Consider the following 12039-nt stretch of genomic DNA (forward strand, 5'->3'; position numbering starts at 1 on the left):
TTTCATTTATTTTATAATCAAAAGGTTAAGCATGTCATTTTCTATTTAACCCTAATCTCACTCACTCTCTCTCATTCACGCTCTCTCTCTATCTCTCTCTCTCAATCACTCTCCTCCTCCTCCCCCTCCCCCCCCCTCCCCTCCTCCCCCCCTCCCCCCCGCCTCCCCCAATCCCCTTCTGCTCCCCTCCTCCCCCCTCTCTCTTCTCCTGCTCCCGCCTCCTCCTCCTTCCCCGCCACCTTCCCAATCGCCTCCATCTCTCCTGCTGCTGCTCCGCCCCTCCCTCCCCGCCACCTTCCCAATCGCCTCCATCTCTCCTGCTTCTGCTCCTCCGCCTCCCCAATCGCCCCCATCTCTCTTCCTTGTTGCTCTGCCGCTTCCTCCTCTGTTCCGCCTCCCCAATCGTCGTGGGCGCCTCCTCCTCTGCTCCGCTAGTTCATGCACCCATCTGTACTTCGATCGGCGGCAGCAACGACCGCAAATCCGCCCAGCCGCCGCCTCCCTTTTTCAGATCTTACATCGCCGTCGCCGCCCTTGCTCTTCCGGTGAGGACGCCGCCTATCGCCCTTGTTCATCGATATTTTTGTACTGTGTTCGTAGAAAAATATAACGAACATTATAATGTTCATTGTCATGTTTGTAGTGTGTTCGTAGTTAGGGGTGAGCGTTCGGTTATATGGTTCGGTTTTTGGTAAAACCAAACCAAACCATATTTTTTTCGATTAGGAAAAAAAAAACTAAACCGAACCGAACAACTCGAACCGAATTAACCGAAATTTTTTTAATCAAAACCGAACCGAACCGAAAAACCGAATTAACCCGAAAAAACCCAAAAAAAACCGAAAAAACCGAAAATTCTGAAACAAAATCAAAAAAATCCGAAAAATCCAAAAAAAAAATACTCCCTCCGTCCGCGAATTAAAGCCCCATTTGCCTCTAAATATTTGTCCGCGAATTAAAGCCCCATTTGCCTTTTTGTACCATTTTACCCTCCTACTTTATCTAAAATAACTACCTTTTGCCATTAATTATCCATTCTCATTTTTTAACCTACTTAATTATAGATTTAAGTATTCATCCTTAATTAATGCAAAATAAATTTATGTCTATTAATTTAGTCTTTCTCTCTCAAATGGAATTCTAGAGAATTCCAATTCATTTCGCAGTCGCCTCTCTCTCTCTCTACCAAACCCTAAATTATTAGAGCAATCCCAACTGAAGCTGAATCGATTGTTGTGTTACTCCATGGATCGTCTCTCTTTGCATCGTCTCTCTCTTGTTCTTCCTAAATCTACCATTGTTGTGTTACTCCATGGATCATCCCTTTGAAACTGAATCGATTGTGCCGAAAACCCCGACCTCTGATCTCTGTGAATTGGCGCCGTGGTTGCTGGCTGAAACCGAGCCGCCGCACCTTTCTATCTCTGAATCAGAGAAAAACGCTGTCGGATACTGAAGTGTCTCGTCTCCCTCTCTCTGAATCGGAGCAAATGTCGCCGGTATCTGAAGCGGCGCCGCGGTTGCTACCGGATACTGAAGCGGCTCGTCTCCCTCTCTCTGAATCGGAGCAGATGTCGCCAGTAGCTGAAGCGGCGCCGTGGTTGCTGCCGGATACTGAAGTGTCTCGCCTCTCTCTCTCTGAATCGGAGCAGATGTCGCCGGTATCTGAAGCGGCGCCGTGGTTGCTGCCAGAAACTGAGCCGCCGCGCCTCCCTCTCTCTGAATCACCGGACTATGATTCTGATGGCCGGCTTCCATCTCTCTGAACATTTCTGCCTATTAAAATTGAATTCAGTTTCGAATTCCACAAAGTAAAAATTAATTAATCAATGAAACATAAAATTAAGACTTAAATTGAAACATAAAATTAAATGGAAAGCTTAAAGTCAATAAAGTAAAAGCATTCTCTTAAGTAAAGATTAGCAAAAAGTAAACAACTACCCTTATCTTTTACCAACAACACCTTTTTCAGCTTTCTTAAGCTCCGTGCCCAACTCCAAATGGGGCTTTAATTCGCGGACGGAGGGAGTAGTAAAATTAAAAAAATCTGCTCAATTTTTTTTTTTACATATTTTATCATTATCCATCTTTCATTTAATCATTTCAAGAACATACATGTATATATAACAACCTAATAATTAAAATTTGCATAAGTATTGAATCCATTCATCACACTCACCAAAATAAATACTAGAACATCCATAGCCAACAATGATTTATGCTTAATTGTTCTAATTTTAGGGGTTTGAATGTGTTCATTGTAAGATAAATCTTCTGGAAATTGGTGCGTTTTATGGTGTATTTGATGCTTTTCAGGAGATTTAGGTTTTAATGGTGGAAGAGTATAATTTTGGGGATTTTTGGCTAAAAATGGCGTTTTTACGCCAGACCAGACCAGAGCAGAGAAATCGTCTCAGACAGAGCAGAGAACTCGCTAAGTCAGAGAACTCGCTAAGTCAGAGAAATCGCATGCCAGAGCAGCGAAATGGGAAGCCAGAGAAATCCGCGGACCGCCAGAGGAGGTTCATTCCTCTGGCAAAATCCATTTCTATGACAACATCCGTTCCTCTGGCGAGAGCTGAGTATTCGGCCAGAATGGAGATGACTTGCAGAGCACGCCAGCTGGAAATTGCCTTATTTTGCACGATTCTATTCCTTTTAGAATTCTACTTTGCATGGCAACTTCCATGGTGATCCATAGGGATTTGAAGCCTATAAAAAGGGCCATACTTTTCATTGTAAAGAATCCAATCAATTCCGTGCCCTAATCTTTAGTTTTCGCCAAGTTAGCTAAGGCTTAGGTTTATTGCTTTCATAGTTCTAGTTTCGATTTCTGTTCTTAGTTAGTTTAATATAGTTCTTTTAATTCATATTTTAGATTAGTTCCTGTTTAGAGTTGTAATTACGTGACAGATTACTTCTCGAGACGAATTTACGGTATTTCTTTAATCAAGTTTATTTATTTGCTTTTACTTATGCTTTCTTTAAATTCTGCAAATTTACTTATGCGTTTTTATGATGCTTTCTTTAAATTATGCAATTTAGTTTCTGCCTAGTTAGATTAGATTAGAAGTTTTAATCAAAGTTATTTAAATTTGATTTGTCTAGTTAATTCTTTAATTTAAGTTCTTTAAATTCTTGCCTAGGGTTTAATAGTTTAATTCGCCTAGATAATTTTAAGATTAAGTTTTTAGTTAAGCTTAAATTACAAGCATTAGTTAATAATTCCTTTTTGCCTAGTTAAGTTTAATTTCACGTAAATTTACTTTCCAAGTTTTAGTTAATAATCTCAACTTTTACTGCTTTCTTGTGACATAATTAAAAGCCCTTAAAGATCTTCCTTGAGAGATGACACTGGGTCAACTTACCATCACTAGGATGTCCTTGTTCTATTGCAAGTCAAACTAGAGGTGTTCTAGGTTGAGTCAAACAAACTAAAGAGTTTCTAAATATCCATCAAATCAACAACAAATTAGCATCAAATGATAAAGGAAAGAGTCCATAATTTCAATGTTCACAAAACCACAAAACTCAAAATCAATAAACATTCGTCTAATCATCTTCAATAGCTTTCAAGTCCCAACAAATAATGGAGATTGATTAATTTGTTGGGCTTGCACTACCAAATTTTGCATGCCTACAAAAATTAACAATAATACAAATTAGTTGTATATCATAAAATTGAAAGCATATAAAAAATGTAGTTTAAATTTTGATATACCTTGTTCAATTTTTTGGACATCTTCATAAAGTTCCTCAACATCAACTGCGGTAGGAGAATTGCGAAGCCAATCTTGACCACAAATGAGAACCTCCACAACTTTAGGACTTAACGAACTCCTAAAAGGGTCAAGTACTCGTCCTCCAGTGCTAAATGCTGCCTCTGATGCTACAGTTGAGACGGGTACTGCCAAAACATCACGAGCCACTTGGGAGAGAACGGGATATTTAGATTCATTTGTTTTCCACCATGATAAAATGTCAAATTTTGGCCCACCATTCTCAGTATTTTCCTTAAGATACTTATGAAAATCATTACCATCCTTATGGTGAAATGTTTGGTATATATCCCCCAAACATTTTCATCGCATTCTTTATTGTCTCACTATCATCAACTTCAACACTTGGCAACTCAATTTCTCTATGCTCATCAATATTTTCTGTAACAATTGGTTGCTTGTAATCACCACACATAGCAACCAATTCATCTTCAACTTCTTTTACCATATAATCACCCAACTCATCACCATACACACCCCTCAAAGCAAGTTTCACCCATTTCATTTTATATCGAGGATCAACAACAACAGCAATGAAAACCAATTTATTCATCTTCTTTGGATGTCCCCAATACTTGTCAAACTTTTCTTTCATATTTGTTGCCATCTTGCTTAGTTCTTCATCTTTGCCAAGTATAAAAGCATTCAACAAAATTTGCACCTTATAAATCTCATGGAGAAACAAGTTAGATGTAACATACAATGATCCAGAAATCTTGCAAGTTATCTCATAAAAGATTTTCAAAAAATTGAGCATCTTTCTTGCTTTCATCCAATCATACTTATTAGGCACCCCCCCCTCCATCCTCACATGCAAGATCAATTCCATATGTCGGGTCTAACACATCAAATCTAGCAAATGCTTTCTCAAATGTTATTGTAGCCTCCAACATCAAGTATGTGGAGTTCCATCGAGTAGGAACATCTAAACACAACAAACTCTTACTTGTAATTTTTTCAAGCTCACAACATTCCTTGAACTTAAGCAATCTAGCACCAGAATGTCTAACAAACCGAACAGCATGTCTAATCTTTTTCACAGAAGACCCAATCTGTTTAAGACCATCTTGCACCACTAAATTAAATACATGAGCCATACATCTCATATGCATATGATCACAATTTCTAATGTTTTCCCTCCATTGACTAACAATTTCTTTCAAATAAGTAATTGCAACATCATTTGAGGAAGCATTATCAACTGTAACAGTGAACACCCTCTCCAATCCCCAATCATGCAAGCATTTCTCAATTTCCCAACCAATGTCTCTACCCCTGTGACTAGAAATTGGACAAAAATTGACAATCTTTTTGTGCAATTTCCAATCACTATCAATGTAATGCGCAGTCAAACACATGTAATTCTCTTTCTTAGTAGATATCCATGTATCCGTGCCATGAGCAAGTTCTTTTCATTCTCATACAACTTAAAGCAATCACGTGAAACAGTCCATCTAGATGGAATCTTAATTCTTGGGCAAGCCTTAGAAACAAAGTGTTGAAATCCCTCTCGTTCCACATACTTAAATGGCTGCTCATCAACAACAATCATGTAAGCTAAGGCATCCCTAACCTCTTCTTGGTCAAAATTCCAAGAACTAAGATTTGAATTTTACCCAGATGGTAAAATCAATTGTGATTGCTTAAGATCTACGCTTGCATGAGTTTTCTTGCATTTGTTCATGTGGTTTTTAAGAGTTGAGGTGCCATTCCTAGTGCTAGCACAAAAAGTCTTCCCACAATGGATACACTTAGCTTTTGGAGTCTTATTTTTATCTTCAAAAGCCTTAAAATTTTTCCAAACATCTGACCTTTTCTCCATGGTTTTCCGTTTCTTAGCTTCAGAGGGTTGGGAAGCTGCAGGATCTCCATTATCAGGTGTATCCCCGGTTCCAACTCCTTGTGTATCTCCATCATGTGTATCCCCATCATCATTTGTATCTCCAATCGTTTCAATATCATTGTGAGACATCTACAAAATAAATCAACATAAATAAATAAATAAATATATATATATATATATATATATATATATATATAAAGTTAAACAGTAAATTACAGTACAAAATATTTGAAATCTCATTCATATACAACACTTACATTACAACTAGCTGCTGAAGAATCTATTGTGGAGACTTTAATTTCTGCCCAAAACACAAAATCTCGCTGCCAAAACCTTGAAATATCTGCACAACAGATTCAAGCTATTCTTAAATCCAGAAAATACTTAAACAAATTTTTAGAGCATATTTTCAAGCTATTTTCCTACACTAACACAAAGCAGGGCGGTGGTGGAGTGAAAGCTATTTTCGCCATTTATCTAGTACAATCGAAAAAAATGAAAAAATGGTGAAATACTAACCTGCTAGACGGTGGTGGAGTGAAAGCAGGCGGGCAGCGGCGCTGCGGCGGCGCTGATTAGTAGCAGGGCGGCGAGGGTGGGAGTGAAAGCAGCAGCAGAACTTCCAGCCTCCAGGCGCGGTGGAGTGGGCTGAGGCGTGGCCGCGTGGGGGCGTGAGGCGTGAAGCGTGGTGGGGTGGCGAATCGTAGTGTGTTTGTAGAAAAAAAATAAATGTTTATCGATTTTTTTGTACTGTGTTCGTTGAAAAATAAATGAACATGATAATGTTCGTAGAAAAACAAATGAACATACTAATGTTCATCAATATGTTCATAGGAAAACAAATGAACATACTAATGTTCACCTATTATTATGTTCATTGACGGATCAGGTCCCAGAATTGGAAGAGAGTAATTTTCGGGATTTGTTCAACCAGATGCCATAATTCGTGGATTTGAGTGGACATTTTTGCCCTTTTTGGATTAAATAAATGTAATTAACCATTATTTAATTACATGAAAAATCAAATCAGGAAATAATCTGGATCATTGATTGGATTGAGATGAATGGCCTTGATTTGGTCTTCATTCTCTATATAAGAAGTGGTCTCCATAGAATGCGACCCTATATATATATATATATCTATATATATATATATATATATATGGATGGGCTACCGTGAGAGCACATCTTAAAATAAGAAATAAGAGCAATTTTTAATGTATGAATTTTATGTAGAACACGTATGAATTCACTGTATAAAGATATGAATTGTGAAAAAAAATTTTGCTACCTTTGAGATTTGAACTCAGGACCATAAATCCATCTAACAGGATTACGAATCAATCATAGATCTTGATGATCTAAGGGTTGAAAATAATTCTTATTTATATCTTAAGAAATGCTCTTATTTTAGTCATTAGGGGCGCGCTCCAGTGAGACCCCATAATTTTCGTGAAACACTAGGACAATGAATAAGACATATAATACTAATGAACAAAACGTATATCTAATGAACAAGATGTATATACTGATAAAAAATTCGTAATGAATAAGACATATATACTGATGAACAGGGCCGTATATACTGATGAATAACAAAATTTAAAATATTCTGCTCCATCTAAGATTCGAACCCTGCGAAAAAAAAATCACCCTCCAGATACAATATCAGCCATAAGATTGATGAAATAAACGCACCAGATCGTGCCCTAGATCTCACTAAAATTAGAGGGTCTCATTGGAGCGGTGATTTTAAATTAGGGGATCTCACTATATATATATATATATATATATATATATATATATATATATATATAGGGGGCCACTCCAATGAGACCCCCTAATTTTAGTGAGATCTAGGGCACGATCTGGTGCGTTTATTTTATCAATCCTATGGCTGATATTGTATCTGGAGGGTGATTTTTTTTCACAGGGTTCGAATCCTGGAGGGAGCAGAATATTTTAAATTTTGTTATTCATCAGCATATACTGCATTGTTCATCAGTGTACACTGCCTTGTTCATAAGTATATATGTCTTATTCATTACCAATTTTTTAAATTTTATTTTTCATCAGTATATACATCTTGTTCGTTAGATATACGTCTTGTTCATTAGTATTATATGTCTTATTCATTGTACTCATGTTACACGAAAAATAGGGGGTAGAGAAGGGCTAAAATAAGAGCATTTCTTAAGATATAAAATAAGAATCATTTTCAGCCCTTAGATCATCAAGATCTACGGTTGATTCGTAATCCTGTTGGATGGATTTATGGTCCTGAGTTCGAATCCCAAAGGTAGCAAAAATTTATTTTCCACAATTCATACCTTTATACAGCGAATTCATACGTGTTCTACATAAAATTCATACATTAAAAATTGCTCTTATTTCTTATTTTAAGATGTACTCTCACGGTAGCCCACCCCTATATATATGGGGAGAAGATCCGTAGAGAACTACAAATTATGTACTGTTGTAGCACTACTAATCGGGTTAAATTTTTTTTTTTGATTATAAATTTTCACTCATAACCCTAAATGTTCGGGTTTCGGGCTAGCCCATCGGACTTGTTGGGTTAAAAAAATTATTCAAAAAAAAAAATTATACCAAAATAATATTTCAACATCGACTTACATAATAAATAATAGGGCAAATTACATGAAAATACCACACTTTATACCAAAATATAGTTTTTGATAATTTTTTTAATGTAACAAAATTTTTAACGACGTTTCAATTAATAGCAATGTCCGTCCGGAATAATTTTCCGGCCAAATTAAATTTGAGTTGGCAGCCGGAATGCTAATGTGGCATCAGAGATGCCAAATCACACCCACACACACCCCTTCCACGTCACCCTCCCCCTCCCACGTCCCTCTTCCCCCTCCCCGTCAGCTCTCCCCCTTTCTCCACCTCCGTCGGGTTAATCAAACAAACACATTATTTTCGAGTCAACCCTATAGAGTTTCGGGTTAATTTCGGGCCGACCCTATCGGGTGCAGGGCTATTCAGCTACAGGCTAATCGGATTGTAATTTTTATTGGATTGAAAATTTTCAGCCCTAACCCTCTCGAATTGACGAGTTAATCGGACCGGTCCACGAGTGTCACACCCCAATTCTTGAAGGAATAAATATAATCGAGGTGCAACTAATTCATAGAAATAAACAAGGAACAACCTTGTTAAAACCCGAAATAGGATAGAAAGTCAGGCTAGGCCCCTTTGGATCACAAGTTTTGTTTCATGCTTCTGACAACCGACGTTCATTAACATAAAACTATAAATTTTAAATTGAAGCTCAAATGAAGTCATCTTAAGTTGAGAAAACAAAAGATGTATAAGAGTAATTGCTACAGCGGAAGTCTAACATAGGAATTTATCTCTAGTCTCAGCTCCGTCCCGTCAGCACCGGCCAGCCAACCTGAAAACATTTGAAAGTATTTTTGGGCTAAGTACTAATGTACTTAGTGGGCATGCATTTTCATAAACATTTCATATTTTCTTAAAGGCAGTTTATCCAATCATAATTTACATAACTTAGAAGGTTTTAAAATGAAATAACTTCTAAGCATGTTAAAATATTTTCTTTCATTTGTGCGCACATGTCACACTCCCTTTCCGTTACTCGCTGTGATCCCGGACCTTTTAGCCACCGACGGATCCATTACTCCTGCTTTACTTGGACTGAGGGCGTAACCCAGCCAAGCTCCCATTTGGGACCCAATGCTCCGGAACACATCCCGTCGAGCACCCTTATAACGCCTCATACATGATTAGTGCCCGAATGGAGATCAACCCACCGAGTCATCTAATAGGTGTACACAATTCTCAAATAACGTGTTAGGTCAAGAGAGAACCTCGATCGATTCATTGTTGCGAGCCTTAAACGGAGCAGAGTGCACAAAATATTTTATTGGATAAACAGTTTTCATTTTATTGAATAAACAATTTGCATATCATTGAAACATTTAGAGCTTAATAACTCAATCATACTTTATACATTTGGAAAGTAAGCCCACCTGGTTAGGCAAAGCCTGAAGATCATAATCACATATAAACCTGTCTTGGGAAAGCAGCGCTAATCCCCCTGGTCACAAAGCCTACAAGAAATTCTATTCTTAATAGGTCTCGTGAAGCTAATCTTACGTCATGGTGTAGTGCTTAATATTCTATAATTCACTTAGCCGGGTTTTCAAAATTTAATAAATAAATAATTGAAAACATTTCTCTTGAGTTAAGAACACCAACAATATTCTTACTCATCTTTCTTTAATAATTGGAATTATAAATAAAACCAATTAAATCATAAATACTTTTTATTGCAAAATATAATGCAATTTCATGTCATGCTTAACATATAATAAGTAATTACTTATAATATGCACATAATAATAATTTAATATTATTATGAAAACTAGTCTTTGAAAATAATTAATCAAACTTAATAAGTCTAATTAATTAAATAATGTAATCCATTTTAAATAAAGAAACTGCACAGCCCAATTAAATAAATTAATAAAGGCCCAATAGATTTAATAATTAAAGGCCCAACTGAAATAAAAATAAATAAAAATCTCAGCCCAAATACTCATAAAAATTCGGCCCATGACTCGGCCCAAAACTAATTGAAATTCGGCCCATGACTAATTGAAATTCGGCCCATGACTCGAGCCCACTCTAAACCCAAACCTAAAGCCCAACACTCAAGCCCACCCCAAACAAGCCCTAGCCCAACACCTAGCCTCTTCTCCCTTTTCTTTCCCCCCTCTCAGCCGCTCACACACATACACAAACAACTACAATATCACTCTCTCTCTCGGTCACATTTCACGGCCGCGGCTCCTTCCGGCGAGACAGCCGGCGACCGGCCTCATCTCCCTCTGACCTAGCCACCCGTCGATCTCCCTCTGTTCTCTCTCCTCCTTGGCGACGACGAAAACGCCGCCGCCTCCCTCGGCCTCTCGCTCGGCGACAACAACCCATAGCTGCCGCCGTCCTGACCTCGACGCAAATCAGCCCGGACCAGACCACCTCTCTCTCTCCAGCCGTGGCCGGGCAGCAGCGGCACCGCCGCCGTGCCCTGCCTCCCTCCGCTGAACCCACAGCCGCCCATCTCTCTCCACCCCCCTCTCTCTCTCCGTCCTCGGCCCGACAGCAGCGGGCAGAGCCGCCGTGCCGCGGCCTCCCTCTCCTACCCTTGGCCGGATGGCCGGCAGCGAGCTCGCCGCCATCCCGACGCCGCTCGACTCGGCCCACCACACATACGATACCAACAACAAAAGGGAAAAACATAGTTCTACTTCTTCTCTTTTCTTTCAAATACAGACTCATGCCTTGTATGTAAACATATATATATATATATATATATATATATTCACACATTGTTCTTATGTATAAACATCATATTATTATATTGAAATACACATATGCATATATATATATATCGATGGGATGATGAAATGAATGTGTGTTTGTGTCTCTCTGTTTGGGAAAAAGTTCGAATGTTTTAAGTATGAAACATAAAAATGAATGCTTTAAACATGCAGCAACACAAATAATGGAGTTTAAAGAGTTAAACCTTGAATAGTTTTGGATGTTGTAATCTCTTAAGCTTGAGTTCTTTTTCTTGCAAGGATAATTTGTGTGAACGAAAGAAAGAAGATTTTAGCTGAAGTAAACTTTGAATTTGTCCAATGGTGTGAAGTGTGCAAGAGGTCTTTGAGGGTATGTGATGTTAAGTTTGAAAAAATGAGGGAGTAGGTGGGAGCTTATTTTAAGGGGTAGGTGGCGTATGTTAGGTGAGGGAGTAGGTGTGGGAATAAAAATAAAATAAAATAAAATAAAATAAAATAAAAAGTCTTACAGGTTGTACTATGAAAACTGTAATAATCATTCAGTGTTTGCTTAAATAAAAGCTCGTGAAAATACTTTGAATGCTAAATTAAATAAATATGCGACGCACATAAATTTAATAACTAAATTTACAAATGTTTTTTTTTTTAAAACACTTTTGTTGGAATTAAAATAAATTCATTTTCTTTATATCCGGCGTGAATCATCCTGACTTCTAAGTTCAAAATACTTCTAAATTTAGCTAAGAAATAACGGGGTGTTACAACGAGTTTCAGGTTGAATTGACATCCCTAATACAACCTCACCACATCCTTCTTCAGCCTCTTCATCTCCATCACCACATTCTTATAATTTCGGTTTGGTTCTATGTTCTTCGGTACTTTATATGTAAAATTGTAACTAAACTGAATTACTGAATTTTCTAAAACTTATTACATAAATCGAATCAAACTTAAAAGAAATTAATCAAATCGAATTTATATTTCGAATTAATTTTGGCACGGTTAATTTTTGGGTTAGAATTAAAAATAGCTCACCCCTATTTAGGCCTAATCTTTTTCT

At 37.6% G+C, this 12039-nt stretch overlaps 2 long non-coding RNA genes across 2 annotated transcripts; both read right to left on the bottom strand.

The window, feature by feature from the left end:
- Window positions 1-3452: 3452 nt before the first annotated feature.
- Window positions 3453-6665, bottom strand: LOC130992360 (uncharacterized). Its single transcript, XR_009091280.1, has 4 exons — window positions 6142-6665; window positions 5880-5965; window positions 3722-5751; window positions 3453-3637 (listed from the first exon to the last, which is right to left on the bottom strand). It is a non-coding gene; the product is annotated as an uncharacterized LOC130992360 (long non-coding RNA).
- Window positions 6666-8788: 2123 nt separating this feature from the next.
- Window positions 8789-11401, bottom strand: LOC130992359 (uncharacterized). The gene is made up of 3 exons (XR_009091279.1): window positions 11204-11401; window positions 9645-9725; window positions 8789-9046 (listed from the first exon to the last, which is right to left on the bottom strand). It is a non-coding gene; the product is annotated as an uncharacterized LOC130992359 (long non-coding RNA).
- Between the last annotated feature and the right edge of the window lie 638 nt (window positions 11402-12039).

This window comes from Salvia miltiorrhiza, chromosome 7 (genome assembly GCF_028751815.1).
Source record: "Salvia miltiorrhiza cultivar Shanhuang (shh) chromosome 7, IMPLAD_Smil_shh, whole genome shotgun sequence".
In the NCBI taxonomy this organism is placed as follows: domain Eukaryota; kingdom Viridiplantae; phylum Streptophyta; class Magnoliopsida; order Lamiales; family Lamiaceae; genus Salvia; species Salvia miltiorrhiza.